The sequence below is a fragment of the Pan troglodytes genome, chromosome 3 (genome assembly GCF_028858775.2).
Source record: "Pan troglodytes isolate AG18354 chromosome 3, NHGRI_mPanTro3-v2.0_pri, whole genome shotgun sequence".
NCBI classification, from domain to species: Eukaryota; Metazoa; Chordata; class Mammalia; order Primates; family Hominidae; genus Pan; species Pan troglodytes.
The window spans coordinates 61,760,789-61,778,906 of NC_072401.2; the positions used below are offsets into that span (position 1 = coordinate 61,760,789).

Genomic DNA, 18,118 nt, shown 5'->3' on the forward strand with positions numbered 1-18,118 from the left:
CAAAGGGAATGCTTCCAGTTTTTGCCCATTCAGTATGATATTGGCTGTGGGTTTGTCATAGATAGCTCTTATTATTTTGAAATACGTCCCATCAATACCTAATTTATTGAGACTTTTTAGCATGAAGGGTTGTTGAATTTTGTCAAAGGCTTTTTCTGCATCTATTGAGATAATCATGTGGTTTTTGTCTTTGGCTCTGTTTATATGCTGGATTAGATTTATTGATTTGCGTATATTGAACCAGCCTTGCATCCCAGGGATGAAGCCCACTTGATCATGTTGGATAAGCTTTTTGATGTGCTGCTGGATTCGGTTTGCCAGTATTTTATTGAGGATTTTTGCATCAATGTTCATCAAGGATATTGGTCTAAAATTCTCTTTTTTTGTTGTGTCTCTGCCTGGCTTTCGTATCAGAATGATGCTGGCCTCATAAAATGAGTTAGGGAGGATTCCCTCTTTTTCTATTGATTGGAATAGTTTCAGAAGGAATGGTACCAGTTCCTCCTTGTACCTCTGGTGGAATTCGGCTGTGAATCCATCTGGTCCTGGACTCTTTTTGGTTGGTAAGCTATTGATTATTGCCTCAATTCCAGAGCCTGTTATTGGTCTATTCTGGGATTCAACTTCTTCCTGGTTTAGTCTTGGGAGGCTGTATGTGTCGAGGAATTTATCCATTTCTTCTAGATTTTCTAGTTTATTTGCATAGAGGTGTTTATAGTATTCTCTGATGGTAGTTTGTATTTCTGTGGTATCGGTGGTGATACCCCCTTTATCATTTTTTATTGCATCTATTTGATCCTTCTCCCTTTTCTTCTTTATTAGTCTTGCTAGTGGTCTATCAATTTTGTTGATCTTTTCAAAAAACCAGCTCCTAGATTCACTGATTTTTTGAAAGGTTTTTTGTGTCTCGATTTCTTTCAGTTCTGCTCTGATCTTAGTTATTTCTTGCCTTCTGCTAGCTTTTGAATGTGTTTGCTCTTGCTTTTCTAGTTCTTTTAATTGTGATGTTAGGGTGTCAATTTTAGATCTTTCCTGCTTTCTCTTGTGGGCATTTAATGCTATAAATTTCCCTCTACACACTGCTTTGAATGCGTCCCAGAGATTCTGGTATGTTGTGTCTTTGTTCTCATTGGTTTCAAAGAACATCTTTATTTCTGCCTTCATTTCGTTATGTACCCAGTAGTCATTCAAGAGCAGTTTGTTCAGTTTACCTGTAGTTGAGTGGTTTTGAGTGAGTTTCTTAATCCTGAGTTCTAGGTTGATTGCACTGTAGTCTAAGAGACAGTTTGTTATAATTTCTATTCTTTTACATTTGCTAAGGAGTGCTTTACTTCCAACTATGTGGTCAATTTTGGAATAAGTGTGGTGTGGTGCTGAGAAGAATGTATATTCTGTTGATTTGGGGTGGAGAGTTCTGTAGATGTCTATTAGGTCCGCTTGGTGCAGAGCTGAGTTCAATTCCTGGATATCCTTGTTGACTTTCTGCCTCGTTGATCTGTCTAATGTTGACAGTGGGGTGTTAAAGTCTCCCATTATTATTGTGTGGGAGTCTAAGTCTCTTTGTAGGTCTCTAAGGACTTGCTTTATGAATCTTGGTACTCCTGTATTGGGTGCATATATATTTAGGATAGTTAGTTCTTCTTGTTGAATTGATCCCTTTACCATTATGTAATGGCCTTCTTTGTCTCTTTTGATCTTTGTTGGTTTAAAGTCTGTTTTATCAGAGACTAGGATTGCAACCCCTGCTTTTTTTGTTTTCCATTTGCTTGGTACATCTTCCTCTATCCCCTTATTTTGAGCCTATGTGTGTCTCTGCACATGAGATGGGTTTCCTGAATATAGCACAGTGATGGGTCTTGGCTGTTTATCCAATTTACCAGTCTGTGCCTTTTAATTGGAGCATTTAGCCCATTTATATTTAAGGTTAGTATTGTTATAGGTGAATTTGATCCTGTCATTATGATGTTAGCTGGTTATTTTGCTTGTTAGTTGATGCAGTTTCTTCCTAGACTCAATGGTCTTTACAATTTGGCATGTTTTTGCAGTGGCTGGTACCAGTTGTTCCTTTCCATGTTTAGTGCTTCCTTCAGGAGTTCTTTTAGGGCAGGCCTGGTGGTGACAAAATCTCTCAGCATTTGCTTGTCTGTAAAGTATTTTATTTCTCCTTCACTTGTGAAGGTTAGTTTGGCTGGATATGAAATTCTGGGTTGAAAACTCTTTTCTTTAAGAATGTTGAATATTGGCCCCCACTCTCTTCTGGCTTGCAGAGTTTCTGCCGAGAGATCCGCTGTTTGTCTGATGGGCTTCCCTTTGTGGGTAACCGTACCTTTCTCTCTGGCTGCCCTTAACATTTTTTCCTTCATTTCAACTTTGGTGAATCTGACAATTATGTGTCCTGGAGTTGCTCTTCTCAAGGAGTATCTTTGTGGCATTCTCTCTATTTCCTGAATGTGAATGTTGGCCTGCCTTGCTAGATTGGGGAAGTTCTCCTGGATAATATCCTGCAGAGTGTTTTCCAACTTTGTTCCATTCTCCCAGTCACTTCTAGGTACACCAATCAGATGTAGATTTGGTCTTTTCACATAGTCCCATATTTCTTGGGGGTTTTGTTAGTTTCTTTTTATTCTTTTTTCTCTAAACTTCTCTTCTCACTTCATTTCATTCATTTGATGTTCCATCACTGATAGCCTTTCTTCCAGTTGATCGAATTGGCTACTGATGCTTGTGCATTTGTCATGTAGTTCTCGTGCCTTGGTTTTTAGCTCCATCAAGTCCTTTAGGGACTTCTTTGCATTGGTTATTCTAGTTAGCCATTCGTGTAATTTTTTTCAAGGTTTTTAACTTCTTTGCCATGGGTTCGAACTTCCTCCTTTAGCTCAGAGTAGTTTGATCGTCTGCAGCTTTCTTCTCTCAACTCATCAAAGTCATTCTCCATCCAGCTTTGTTCCATTGCTGGTTAGGAGCTGTGTTCCTGTGGAGGAGGACAGGCACTCTGATTTTTAGAGTTTCCAGTTTTTCTGCTGAGTTTTTTCCCCATCTTTGTGGTTTAATCTACTTTGGGTCTTTGATGATGGCGGTGTACAGATGGGGTTTTGGTGTGGATGTCCTTTCTGTTTGTTAGTTTTCCTTCTAACAGTCAGGACCCTCAGCTGCAGGTCTGTTGGAGTTTGCTGTTGGTCCACTCCAGACCCTGTTTGCCTGGGTATCAGCAGCGGAGGCTGCAGAACAGTGGATATTGGTGAACAGCAAATGTTGCTGCCTGATCGTTCCTCTGGAAGTTTTGTCTCAAAGGAGTACCCGGCCGTGTGAGGTGTCAGTCTACCCCTACTGGGGGGTGCTTCCCAGTTAGGCTACTCGGGGGTCAGGGTCCCACTTGAAGATGTAGTCTGTCTGTTCTCAGATCTCCAGCTGCTTGCTGGGAGAACCACTATTCTCTTCAAAGCTGTCAGACAGGGACATTTAAGTCTGCAGAGATTTCTGCTGCCTTTTGTTTGGTATGCCCTGTCCCCAGAGGTGGAGTCTACAGAGGCAGGCAGGCCTCCTTGAGCTGCAGTGGGCTCCACCCAGTTCAAGCTTCCCAGCCGCTTTGTTTACCTACTCAAGCCTTGGCAATGGTGGGCGCCCCTCCCCCAGCTTTGCTGCCACCTTGCAGTTTGATCTCAGACTGCTGTGCTAGCAATGAGCGAGGCTCCATGGGCGTAGGACCCTCCAAGCCAGGCGTGGGATATAATCTCCTGGTATGCCATTTGCTAAGACTGTTGGAAAAGCGCAGTATTAGGGTGGGAGTGTCCCGATTTTCCAGGTGCCATCTGTCACCCCTTTCTCTGACTAGGAAAGGGAATTCCCTGACCCCTTGCGCTTCCTGGGTGAGGTGATGCCTCTCCCTGTTTCGGCTCACGCTCTGTGCGCTGCACCCACTGTCCTGCACCCTCTGTCCAACAGTCCCCAGTGAGATGAACTCAGTACCTCAGTTGGAAATGCAGAAATCACCCATCTTCTGCATCACTCATGCCTGGAGCTGTAGACTGGAGCTGTTCCTATTCGGCCATCTTGGCTCCACCCTCACTTTTATTATTACTTTTGCCATTATGCAGTGTTAAAATAGGCCTTTACAGAAATATTCCTGTCTTTTTCTAAGCTCTGAAGTCTTTTTTTTTTTCTTTAAGGGATGGACTCTTGCTCTGTCGCCCAGGCTGGAGCACAGTGGCATAATCTAGGCTCACTGCAACCTCCCCCTCCTGGGTTGAAGTAATTCTCCTGCCTCAGCCTCCCAAGTGGCTGGGATTACAGGCTCCTGCCACCAAGCCCAGCTAATTTTTGTATTTTTAGTAGAGACAGGGTTTCACCATGTTGGCCAGGCTGGTCTCGAACTTGCGACCTTAGGTGATCCACCTGCCTCGGCTGCCCAAAGTGTTGGGATTACAGGTGTGAGCCACCGCACCCAGCCATCTTTGAAGTCTTGATACTTAATCATTGAGAACTTTTAGAAAAATGTGCATCTAGCTTAATTTGTGAGATGTTATCTCTGATGTATATAATTTCTCACTTCAGTGTATATTTCACAGTTTGGAGCATGTTTGCTTCACATTTTTTAATTTGAAGTTGTAAGTTGTAGCTGCATTGTTTGTTTCCTTAGACTACAACCCACTATTCTTATCCTTTGTTCTTTTTCTGGGCTTAGGGGTAAGAAAATGTAAAAGCGTTTTTGCTCTGTCAGCTTCAGCTAGAAGTCCTCTCTTAATTTATGCTTAAACCCTGATATTGCATCCAGAGCACTCAGGAAAACAATATATATGTGTGTGTGTTTTAGGTTTTCTTTCCAGAATAGGTTTTAATATAATTAAATATATTTAATTATAGGTTTTAAATAATTAAGTTATGGAAAAGTTATAGAATGATTTCCTTTTTTTTCTGCTCCATTATTCATCTTTCTCAATTCATATTGGCATTTAAACTACTTATATAGATGGAAATGTTAATCATATGGTACAAGTATGCCTTGTAGACATCCCATTCCCAGAAGTTATTTTCATCTCATTAGGTATCAACTGAGCAGAATGGCTGTATTCACAGTGGCCTCAGTATAGTTAGTGAGCAATCTCAGTGTCCCATTAAGACTGCTACACAAAATTAAATTAGTAACAGGATATTCAAGAGTTGATTTTCTTGTTCTAGGGTATGTTTTCTTTATCTTAATTACCATAGATGTTAAAAATTCAATTTATTCACTCTCTCTGGGAAGAGAGCTCCGTTCAGTTGTAATCAACCAATCCATATCCCGCCAATCTATTAGTTACATTAATTTAATCTTGTATTAATTAAGGAATATTCATGGCTGTTGAACATTGTAATAGATAGAAATAATTAGGAATCCAAATAACTGAATGATGCATTGGGAACATTGAATTACGAGAGAGAAGTTGCATAGTTTCAGGGTCTAGTTTTTGCTACTTATAAAAAAACCTAGTAAGCTACTGTTATAAAGCTTTATCAGTTTATCTCTATAGTAAAAGGTCTATGACCCACAGAAAAGCTAACTGAAATTAACAATGTTCCTTCATAAATCACTTATAATCAACCCATTTTCAGCATTTTGTTAAGAACTTTCTGACTTCTTTTTCCATCAACTTCATTATAAAATATTTTCACATTTATAGTGATATTATATTTAATCATATTGTCTCCTTTTCTGCATTCACATAGAACTTGCAGTTGAAAAATAAACTTTGCCATTTAATTATATCATATTAATATCACATGTAATGGTTTCATTCATATCATCTCTTCCACAAGATGATTTTCAAAGGCAATAATCATATTGCAAAATAATATTAATATTTATTTAGTTCTTATATGCTTGGCACTCATGCAGTATGTAGCATATTGCTAAATGTTGAATATGTATCACATTGGAGATAACACATGTCATATGTCAAGTAGCTTAGTATCTATGAAATTTTAGGAAGGAAATATAATAGCTTAAGTATAGGCTTTGGAGTCAGACAAATTGAGTTTTGATACTTGGCTCTTCTTAGTGGCTGTATAATTTTGGGTAAATTACTTAGTCTCTCTGAGACTACACTTTTCCTGAACGATTAATATATTTCATAAAGTTTTTCTAAAGTATCTTCACATAGTAGATACTTACATGGTAACTATTTTTATTCATAATCTGACAGTTGATTACTATAGATGGAAATCTCTTTATAGTATATATTCCTGTCTCAACCAACATTTTACTCTGTCTGAACTTTATATCTTCATCTACTATCTCAAACATTCTCTTATCTCTGTCTATTTATGATTGATATATATATATCTCAAAGTTCAGACAAAGTAGCATATTGGTTGAAACAGGAATATAGATATATATAATATATATTTATATCACATAATATAAATATATATCTATTTCATACTTGGTCCTGTAAACACAATGCCTAGATGATCTAGTCAACTGTACCCAAAGAGTGTATCAATATCTAATATGAGCACAATACATACTAGTTTTTATTGCTGTGTATCTATATCTGGATTTGAAGCTTATTTCATTTAAATAATTCTTGGATCATTTCTTGATCTCACAGCAAACAGGATCTACTTCTACCAAGGTAGCTTTAAAATGCTGGATATCCCATATAATAGCAATTATGAAAGGGAAACATCACCAGAAAATAACTATCTTAGCCAAATTCTTGAGACTAGGTAAGTTAGTATTTTCCTATATTTCATTGTTAATTCTCTGAAATATAAGTATTGGAATTTGATATTTGACTCTATTTTCTCTGTTAACAGATGGTTGATGCATTTCAAAGTTCTAGCATTTACAGACAATATATCTTTTCTCAAGTCATCACACTGGTGTAAGTAACCAACATTAACCATCAAAAAAGAGATCATCTGATCATACATACCAGGACACTTCAAATTTCTCTGTGAAAAGAATCTATTGATATGTTATAGTCCTTAGCCAACAAGCTATGAATATCAAGCATTATCATAAATGTCAGACTAATTTTTCAATATGAAACCTAAGATTGGGGCCATATAGTTGAGTTCACTAGATGTATTGAGGATACATTAATCCTCAAATTATAAATGTCTCATCCTTTTGGTTTCCTAAATATTTATGTTCAGAAAACATTAGATAGTCCCATAGACCAATGTTTGATGCTCTAAAATTTTTATTTAGCAGTAGCATAAATATAGATCCTGTTTTCTCCCGTCTTTTGACTTGCAAGTCAGCTAAACGCTTTGTGGAAATACCCCTAGAATTCTTAGTAGATACAGGTTAGGAGACAGCATATTTACACTAGACTTTGAGATCAAGAAAACCTTCTAGTCACCATAATAAGAAGTAAAATAGCTATGCTGTGTTCCCTACATGTGGGTTTGGAGTGGCATGAACTAGCCTAGGTAGCCATAGAATAGATTTAGATAACCTGAGCCTAGCCTTTGCCATTTAATAGCCCTAGAGTCTTTGGCAAGTTACTGTATCGCTTTGAGTCTGTTCCACTATCTCATTACATGTTAGTAGTAATATTTGCTTTGCCTCACTCATAGAACAGTACTAAGGATAAAAAAGAAAAGAAAATATGTGTGGAAACACTCACAAATAAACACATTTCAGATGAAGGCAATTATTGCTTTTATTTCCATCAGTGTCGCAGGACTATGTCTGCTCTTCTTCCCTGCTCATGGGACTCCTGGAATTGTAGAATAGATTAAGCTCTCAACTAGCATTAACATTGGAGGTCAATTTTGGTATTGAACATAAATGTGAGATTAAAGTTGAAGGGCCCAGATATCTCTCAGAGATGACTGCAACCACGGGAGATGTCTCTGTTTTGTTTCCCCATGCATGTAAATTCAAGTATCTATAAACAGCATGGCCCAAAAGGCAGTCATGAAGAGGCCACAGGACAAAGCTTTTCACTTTAGCATACACTGCTATAATAATCAAACTTATGTGACCTGAGTGCTTCCCAGGAATTATTATTGATTTATGTGCCAAAATATTGAACATCCCTGAGGAAGTCTCAAAGCATAATAATGCCACTTCAGACACAAGCTTCAGGACTCCTTAACAATTCCTGCATGTCTATTGGCTAGCTCCTCAGGCTGACTGCCCTTTTCCTGTTTCCAGACAAATCTTCCCTAAAACCCATGGTCAGATTAATTTTCCTCAAATACAGTTTACCTCAACAACTTTCCATCACTGCTACCCCTCAGCTAGCATTAAAGATCCTCTTCTGGTTGAGCCCAATCTCCTAGACACTGCCATTACTGTATGACTAGGCACAGAGTGACAGTGTACAGCATACAGACAGCTCTGTAAAGAGCCCCGGTTATACAGTCAACTGCACTAAATCTAAATCCTAGTGTAGTGTGTACTTACTCTTGAATACATTATATAACTTTCCAGAGCCTCAATTTTTCCTTGTCTATAAAATGAAGATAACACCTATGCTGCAGGATTGTTGTGGAGACTGTGCTAATAAATGTGATAGCAAAGTACATTGGCTACGTAATACAAAGTACATTGGAATATAGCAGATGCCTAATCCATGCTAATTAATATTATTGCCATCAATTATTCTGAAGAAATATTCCTTCTCATCTCTGCTTTATGCAATTTTCTGCTTGATAATGAAGCAAAAACAAAAATACATTGTTTCATTGTGTATGTCACTTCCTCCATGCAAATTTCTCTGATCTTTTATGTAAAAAATGACTTAACCTTCCTGGGAATATCTCCAGATAAGATAAATAAATTATTGCTTCCACCTCATTTATTTTAGTAATTTGTATATATGTTTTATCTTCCCTAAAAATCTACAATTTCCTTGAGAGTAGAAACTGTGTCTTAGTCACCCTTGCATCACCTAATAGCACCTAGCTCAGTTGCTTGTCTATAGCAGTTGTTCAACAAATGATTGATGAATGTATTAATAAATCATCCCAATTCTTAGGTGATACCTTTACCCTATGCCTCAGGCAACTCTTTTTTTTTTTCTTGAGACAGACTTTTGTTCGTGTTGCCCAGGCTGGTGTGCAGAGGTGCGGTCTCGACGCACTGCAACCTCCGCCTCCCAGGTCCAAGCAATTCTCCTTCCTCAGCCTCCCAAGTAGCTGGGATTACATGCACCCACCACCATGCCTGGCTAATTTTTTGTATTTTTAGTAAAGATGGGGTTTCACCTTGTTGGCCAGGCTGATCTCAAACTCCTGACCTCAGGTGATCTGCCCGCCTTGGCCTCCCAATGTGTTGGGATTACAGGCGTGAGCCACCACTCCCGGCCTCCCTTTTTTTAGATTTGTGTAACTGCTTGTCCTCTATATTGAATAATACAGCTGCATGCATACTGTCACCAAGCAAATATAAGAGGATGGATGGTCCTGTGCTTAACATAAAGGTACTCCACAAACCCACAAAAGAGCAGAAGAAACCAAGCTATGAAAGATCAGACAAAGAGGAAGAAAATGCTGTTTTCAGCAACATATGAAAACTTTATGTTGTTTCCAGTCCTGATAACAACAGAGTGACAGCACATATATGGCTGGTATTCAAGGGTCCCAGATCAATGAAAGAAAACACAAGAAAAAGAATTGAAAGTATCTTACATCAGATGCTGAAGAACCACTCAGGATCCTTGACTACAGATCTGAATTCTCTGAGGCTTGTGGGTAAGCTCATGATGGGAGTGGTGTTACTTTCATCATTTTATCCCTAGCATATATCACAAATATCAGACACAAAACTGATCTTCAATATTTTCAAATGAATGTCACTTTTATATCAGAGCAATTATTTGTATTCTTCACTATTAAAAACACAATCAAATCACAATAATACCAAACCTTTTACTTGATTCAGGGGTGAGGGCAGGCTGCTTTTCATTCAAAAGCAGATATTGATACTTTAAACAGTCCTTATAAGTACTGATGTGTCTTGCTAATCTTTTAAAAATCTCCTATAACTTTCAAAAACAGCAGTGGACCCACCATTATAAGACAGGTCACTTTTTAAAAGTTATTTTTTTGTATACTGACAGGAATTAGGTTCACTTGTAGGGAATTCCTCTTCTTCTAAGAAAAGACACTCACAGTTTTCCATTTTAGATGATGTAGAATACAATTCTAATTAAATAAGAAAGAAGTCTCTCCTGCGGAGCCATGAAGATGGTACCTCCATATAATACATTCACGTATAGTAAAAGAACAATTCCAATAAACCAGTGTTCTCTCCTTTGTATTAACACTTTATTTTGAAATTTCAAATTATTTACGGACTCTTCTGCCCTGCTTGACCTATCGTCTTAATCCATCGCCCCAAAGTCAGTGGTGCTAGGTTTTAAATTTACTATGAATTTTTTGTTCTATTTCAGAAATCAGTAAGGTCAGTGCTGCAAAAATTATCAACAACCGTAAGTTCAGATACTTTTTAATTAAATTTATGAGGTGATCTAAAGCACAGCAATCATGATTTGTTACTATTGGTTAGGAACAGTTCTAAGTGTTTTACATATACAGTAATTCATTTAATATTTGTAACCATCCTACAGATGGTTATGATTATGATTCCATTTTTGAGATGGGGAAACTGAAGCACAAAGAAGTGAAATAATTGCCCAAATTCATCCAGCTTGTAAATGACGAGGCCAGAATTCAAACTCAGGGAGTCTGGTTGCAGAGCATGGACTTAACCATAACTTTATCTGCCTTCCACAGTTCACACATTCTCCAAGTGCTGGTGTCTTGGAGACAGTATGTTGGGTATGCAAGCAATCCACTGGCTGCTAGTGATTCCTGTACAGATTACACTGTACCTATCAGCACAAGATATTGTCAGATATAACCACACAAAGCCAATTCAGCTCACTCTCTGCTTTGTAATCAAATGTTATTTTCCTATTTTTAATGAAGCAAAACTGACTTTTTCTGACAGGCTGTGGGAGACGAGCAAGGATGCCACCTACATTTGATAGAGTCAGGGGAGGTTCCATTGATCAGGAAGGAGAATGACCATGACAAGCAAGCCTTAAAATGAGTGGGCAACACTACTGTGGGGCATCACTGATCAGTGAAAGACACTTGGTGACTGCAGCTCACTGTTTTAAAGTGTTAAGTTCATTATGTTGCCCAAAGCTACAGAAACCAAAGGCTTTGGAGGAAGTTCCAGTTTGCACCTGTTATCCCTGTTTAAATATTAGCAGCACTCCCTTTCATTCTCAAAAGTGTCCTGGTTTGGAAGAAAAATTATATGGTAAGCCTATCTAAGACTTTCCTAACTTTTCAGTAAAAATGGGAAGAGTCATTCATTCTGGACAGTGCATTTTTTCTTCACATGATACTCACCTCTCATCACTTTATAATACAGACATCCTAAACTACTTGTAGTTGCTGAAACACATTCTATTTCATATGTACCTTCCTCTCTGCACATGCCTGCCCCCATCTCCTCGCCTTTTAGGCAAATGCGACTTAGTCCCATAGTCTTATCCAAAATGCTATTTTCCCTAAGAAATCTTCCATTCCTTTAAGAATACAGATTTAAGTCTTCCTATTTTGTAGTCCCACTAATTATATACACCACTATTTAACCTATTATAACTGCTAGTGTTTACACCTACCTTTCACCAGATTTAAACTTTTCGATGGCATGGCCATTTATTTTTATTCTATTCCCCCATTGCCTTACATGGTGTATGGTGTAGGAACTCAAGATTTTTTCAAATGAGTTAAAAATCAGATTATATCATTGCTAATGGACTATAGAGCAAGGAAATACTCATGCCAAGAAAAGAGTACAGTAGATGCAGAATGTATCTCTATTATCTTGAAAGAAGTACAAAATACATGATTTTTATTTCTTTAGGGCAAAAAATCCAAAAAACTATACTGTCAGCTTTGGCACGAAAGTAACTCTTCCCTATATGCAACATGATGTTCAACAAATTATTATTCATGAAGACTACATCCAGGATGAACATCATGATGATATTGCACTTATACTGCTCACTAAAAAAGTTTTATTTAAGAATGATGTACATCGAGTTTGTCTTCCTGAAGCCACACATATTTTTCCACCTGGTGAAGGAGTTGTTGTTACAGGATGGGGAAGAGTTTCATTTAATGGTAAGATCAGTGAAAACTTAACATACCATGTAAGGTACAAAAGCAACAGGAAAATAGTAATCTAGGTGTCGAGTGAAAGGCATCACTTACCTCCAGATGTTGAGTGCTCTCAGACAATCTTTTAAGGAATGATGCATATGGAGTTATGACTTTGCAAACTGCCTGGGTTTCAAACATTCCAAGGAAACCAATTTGGTTGTAGAACCTCCCTAACCTGGAAAAGCCAATTGAGAAAGCTCTAGTCCAAAGATGTAGGAAGAGAGATAAAGAGAGACAGGCAACATTAGAAACATATTTCAAATTATAATTTGAACATCTCTTTGTTATCATTTTGAGTGAGGAAAGTGAGTTGGCTTTTCATTCTAAAAGTATGCAACAGTCAAATATGGGTCTTATGTACAAAGGATAAATCAAGGTCATCCAGCTCTTTCAGCTTGTTTGCCGATAATATTTAATTCCTTTAGGTAAATACCCAGTGTTCCTTCAGAAAGCATCTGTGAAGATTATTGATACAAACACTTGTAATGCTAAAGAAGCCTATCGTAGTATGGTACAGGATACAGTGCTATGTGCTGGGTACATGGAAGGAAATATAGATGCCTGCCAGGTAATTCTGGCCATTATTTACATTGACCAATAGTATATAAATAACTGCTTTTACTTTATGAAAATCATCAATATGGAGACAATTCTATACTTCAATTAATTTTCACTTTTCCAATCCTGTCAAAGTTCCTCTCAGCTTTGGCACTAAAGTAATTCTTCCCTACATGCAGCATATGTTTTTAAGTGTTTAACAAACATTTATGCTGGACTTATTCTGAGTCAAACACTGTTCTAAGTCCTCTACAAATATTGATTCATTTAATCATCATTACACTCTTATGATGTAGGTAATACCAGTATTCTCATTTTATAGATGAGGAAATAGAAGCAGAGGAAATTTTAGTAATTTGCACATCATAGCTGGTATACAAACCTAGGCTGTCCAGCATCACAGTCCAGATTCTTAGCTACATTTCAATAAATAATCAGTCTCAGAATTTTTTCAATTACTTTTCGCCCATTCAAAATTCCTCTCACTTTCTTACTCCCTCATGGTGAGAGTTCTGCTACTTTTCTCAGATATGAACTCCTATATTCTAAGTATATTCATATGTCTCCAAAGTTTTGTCATGGAATTAAAGCTTGTAACTTATTAAATCACACCTTTGGTGCAGCAGCTCATGCCTGAAATCCTAGCACTTTGGGAAGCCAAGGCAGGAGGACTGTTTGACATCAGGAGTTCAAGACCAGCCTGGGCATCACAGTGAGACCTCATCTCTATAAAAAATTAAAAAAATAGCTAGCTCAGTGTGGTGGCATGCCTGTATTCCTAGCTACTCAGGAGGCTAGGTGGGAGGATCGCTTGAGCCCAGGAGTTCCAGGCTGCAGTGAGCTGTGATTATGCCACCGCACTCCAGGCTGGGAGCCAGAGTGAGACCCTGTCTCTAAAATATAAATAAATTTTAAAAATAAATCACACCTTTCAGTTTCAGGTAAACTCCAGAGTCCTAGGCAAGGTATTCTGGTCAGTCACAGTTGAGGTTAATGGTGACACAGGGATTTACACCGTGGGTAAAATGCTAATGACTTACAAACTTTATCTGGGGTTATCATTTAGTGTAAAGTATCTGAAAGGAAATTCTCACAATGATAAATATTCTTTTTTTTATTCAGGGTGACTCTGGGGGACCACTAGTTCATCCTAATTCTCGAAATATTTGGTATATTTGGTACCTTGTTGGAGTAGTGAGCTGGCGAAGGAATGAATGTGGTGCAATCAATAGCCCAGGGGTCTACACGTGAGTGACCACCTACTGCAACTGGATTGCCTCTGAGACGGGTGTCTAACAGAAAATCATCTCCTAGCAACTATTGTAGTTACTCCTAAGCCTTATTTAACATGTATTTTAAATTAGTGTGTACAATGGCTGTTTTGAAAGAACTGCCGTCCTGAGGGAATATTTATGGACTTCTAAGCCAACTCAACAAGACAAAACAAGACATCTCAGGTTTGGTCCAGAAAAGCCTAAGCAAAGACAGTGTTCACATCAAAAACAGACTATTATAATATGAATTATTTTTCTATTTCATTAACTCACATCATGGCTATCTCATCACAGCATAAACTCTTGGTTTTTGTCATTCAGACTTTCTAGAATTGTGAAAGTGTGCCCTTGTCCATGGTAAATTAGTCACTGTGAGTGACTGGAATCAATACTTTATGCGGATTGGGTTGGAATATGCTATATCTGCCTTCATGTCATAGCTTTTGTGGAAGGGGTGTGGTTGTGACCTAAATCTAGTCTGAATGTAGGCACTGAGTTACACTCTTTTATTTGTATGGGGTCTTGGTCAATTCTTGCAATCATTGTGAAAGAATTACACCATCAGCAAAACCAGGCAAAACAGCACATTTTAGACTTACGGTGACCAGGCAGAGTAGTAGTTCTTTACTGTTGTTACAAGTTTCTGTGGAAATTCCTTATTTGTAACATATTTTGAAAAAGTCTCTATGCACTCTGAAAATGTGTAATGTATTTTAATTAAAACAAATTTAAAAGCAAACTGTTCAATAACAGTTTTCTTTTTGGTTTTTGTTTGCTTTTTTGAGAATTCGTGGGTGGGTTTTCCTCTCTTTCTCTTTTTAACCTCTTTTTCTGTAAAAAGAAGGGTTGCTTCTACTTGGACCATAGCTTGCGGGAGTGCACGGGGTGGTTAAAAAGTATCTTGAGGGCCGGGCCCGGTGGCTCACGTCTGTAATCCCAGCACTTTGGGAGGCCGAGGCGGGCGGATCACTTGAGGTCAGGAGTTCGGGACCAGGCTGGCTGACATGGTGAAACCCCGTCTCTACTAAAAATACAAAAATTAGCCAGGGGTGGCGGCTTGCGCCAGTAATCTCAGCTACTCGGGAGTCTGAGGCAGGAGAATCACTTGAACCGGGGAGGCGGAGGTTGCAGTGAGCTCAGATCACCACTGCACCCACCCCAGGCAGGGAGACTCTTTCAAAAAGAAAGAAAAAAAAAGTATCTTGAGGCTGAAGGGAGCAGCTCGGGTGGACGCCGCCCCAGGTCTGACAGAGGGATGTGGCCGGCGGGCCTCTTGAAGGCCCCTGGGGGCCGCAGGCTCCTTGCTGCGCTGGAGGAAGAGGCCTGCCCAGCGCGGGTTCGGCCCTTCCAGCCTGCTGAGTTTGGTCGGGATGAGTTTCCGTTCGCGGCCTAGGAAGTGGTTCTCCAGGAAGCCGCAGGGGTGAGAGTCTGCATGCTTTGCGCCCAGGGCGTGCATATCCAGCAGGGCCTGGTTCAGGTTCGTCTCCAGGGCCAACGCGGCTCGCAGGGCGCCCAAACTGCTGTCCTGTTCATCCCAGGACGGCTTCTGGGTGGCATCGCAGAGGGCTCCGCGCTGGTTTTGCGTCTTCCACAGACTCTGGGCGCCCTGTCGCTTCTCCTGGGCCAGCTCTCAGAAGAAGTGGCCCATGCCCTCCAGGGCCACGTCGTCGCGGTGGAAATGGAGGATGAGAGAGAGGTAGGTAAGGGAAGCCCGCAGCTGCCGGTTGACCAGGCTGCTGACGGCGGCTTCCACTTCGGTGCAGTAATTCTGGCTGATGTGGGAACTCATGGTTCTCTGGAAAGGAGCTAACCAGACACGCACACAAAAGAAAGGCTGAATTGGTCTTGGGCTGGGGGATGATGGGAAGGCCCAGAAGATGGTTCTGGAAGCTGCGGTGGGGGTAGGGGTCTGGGGAGAAAGTTAAGTAGGGGTCAGAGGCTGGAGGCGGGAAAGAAGGGATTTCAAGAAGGAGGTAAGCACGATATCTCTGCAGGTGGGTTTTTTGTGTGACACAAATATTAATTTCTGGCCATAGTCCCAGTCCCACAGTCCCCAGAAGCGAGCCTAGGGCCCTGTTTTATGAACCACACAGTCTCCAGGCGTTAAGTGGCTACAGTCTGTAATATTCACTTTTAAAAAGTTAAAATTTTTATTGGTATTTACTGAAAATTTGATTTAGTGTCTTGACAAGTCCTTATACAGTATTTAAATTTTACTTGAGCTTCAATGACCTAGATTAGATATATGAGAAAATCTTTTACTTACTGAATTTTCTTCTTCCAGAAAGTGTGGATTTCACACTATCTACTGATAGCCATTTTGCATTTACCAAAGATCTAAAATAAGTATATATGTAATAATAGTTGTCCTAAAATTTTATTAAATCACTTTTAAATGGCATTTTTAGTTCCTTTATATCATAAATAAACTCAGTTTCTTAAAGCATTGAAATACCAAAGGCCTTTTAAAGTAGTCTTAGCATATTAAATTTCAGTTATTAATGATCTTGATATTTAATACCTTTGGTGGTAATTAACATTACATATTGTATTCATTATCATCATCATAAATGAAACAGCAATGCTTAACATTTACTGAGTTGTTACTATGTGTCAGGCACAATTCCAATGACTTTGTCTGTATTATCCCAATTGATCCTTCTGTCTATTCCATGAAGAATACTATTATTATTTCAACTTTATAGATGAATAAACAGATACCAAGAGGTTAACAACCTTGCCCAAGAATGCAGAACAACACCCACTTTACACAATCCTGCCTCTTAGTCATAGAAGTCCAGGATAAAGAAGTGATTTTAGCCAGAGATGTTGACAATTCACATTTTTGTGGGAGTTTTTGTTTGTTGGTGTTATGTGTTTGTGTGTTTGCTTGCTTGCTTTTTCTGAAAAGAGTGAAAACTCTTTATAGTTTTGGGTAATACCTAACACTAGTAAGAAGTCCACGCTGGGAAATGACATCAGCATTACTTTCACAAAGGCATTTATATTTGTAGGGTATTTTATATTTCTCACTTGGGCCTGTGTAAAAATGCCCTCTGAATCATGGTCTGGCAAATTTGGCTGTCATTCAGGTGGAGCCTGGATGCCGATTCATCTAGAAGGGGCAGAGGAGATTAAAGGATCTAGTCTTGGGGTGGGGGTAGGAGTAGAGATTATGGAAAGTGATACTAGTGACTGCTAAGATTCTAATTTTGTAATTTTATGTTTTTAAGCCTTCAGATGCAGCTTGAATACTAGTGTAATTGTTCTATGTGAATCCATGCCAGAACTCTATCTGGGAGTTGGAATCTTTTTTGCTCCCATCTGTCTCTGAGAGCCAGAGTTTATTAATGTGGAATAGAAAACTCCATTTTTTTTGTTAAAAAATCTTTTTTTTTTACAAATAAATATTTGTATACCTTAAAGTGAAAATAGCTTGATGATACCTGATAAATTTTTAAGCTACAACTTAAACTGTATTCTGTATGTTACTGAATTAAAGTTTGTTAATGACAAAACTTTGCAATGAGAAGTAGCAATGCAGATGCAGCTGTTTTATGTATTAAAAATTTTATGAATTATTTATTAAAATCAAATACTGCCAATTAGTATTATGTCTACCATATGGTATTTAAAACAAATTGATAATTCCATGGATATTTTAAAATATTTTTAAACATACCATAAACTTAAAGTATGCTCTACTTAATTATATAAACTTGTAAATAATTTTTTTTGTTGTTGTTAAAAAAGAACTACTACCACGTTGGTTGTTTTCTTCACAAAATAAATTAAGAAATGTAGAGATAGGGTCTGACTATGTTGCCCAGGCTGGTCTCAAACTCCTGGCCTCAAGTCATCCTCCTGCTTTGGCTTCCCCAAGTGCCAGGATTACAGGCAGGAGCCACTGTGCCAGGCCAATACAATACAATTTTTAACTATGTTTCCTGATAGTTTTGATGTTATCATTAAGAGTAGTGCAAAATTTGACACAGCTAGTTTTGATTAGAAATATTTATCTTAAATATTTTATACAAATTAATTAAATGTGCATAACAAAATGCATGCAGTTCATTCATAGTACAAAAGAGGTTTCAATGAAAGTGTTT

At 38.6% G+C, this 18,118-nt stretch overlaps 1 protein-coding gene and 1 pseudogene across 1 annotated transcript in view; both read left to right on the forward strand.

The window, feature by feature from the left end:
• Window positions 1-14,093, forward strand: part of LOC100613572 (transmembrane protease serine 11B-like protein) — a 35,594-nt pseudogene extending 21,501 nt beyond the window's left edge.
• Window positions 14,094-15,453: 1,360 nt separating this feature from the next.
• TMPRSS11F (transmembrane serine protease 11F) overlaps window positions 15,454-18,118 on the forward strand; it is a 140,965-nt gene continuing 138,300 nt past the window's right edge. The window contains exon 1 of the mRNA XM_054683055.2: window positions 15,454-15,705. The gene's annotated coding sequence lies outside the window, so the exon portion shown is untranslated. The remainder of the gene's footprint in view (window positions 15,706-18,118) is intronic.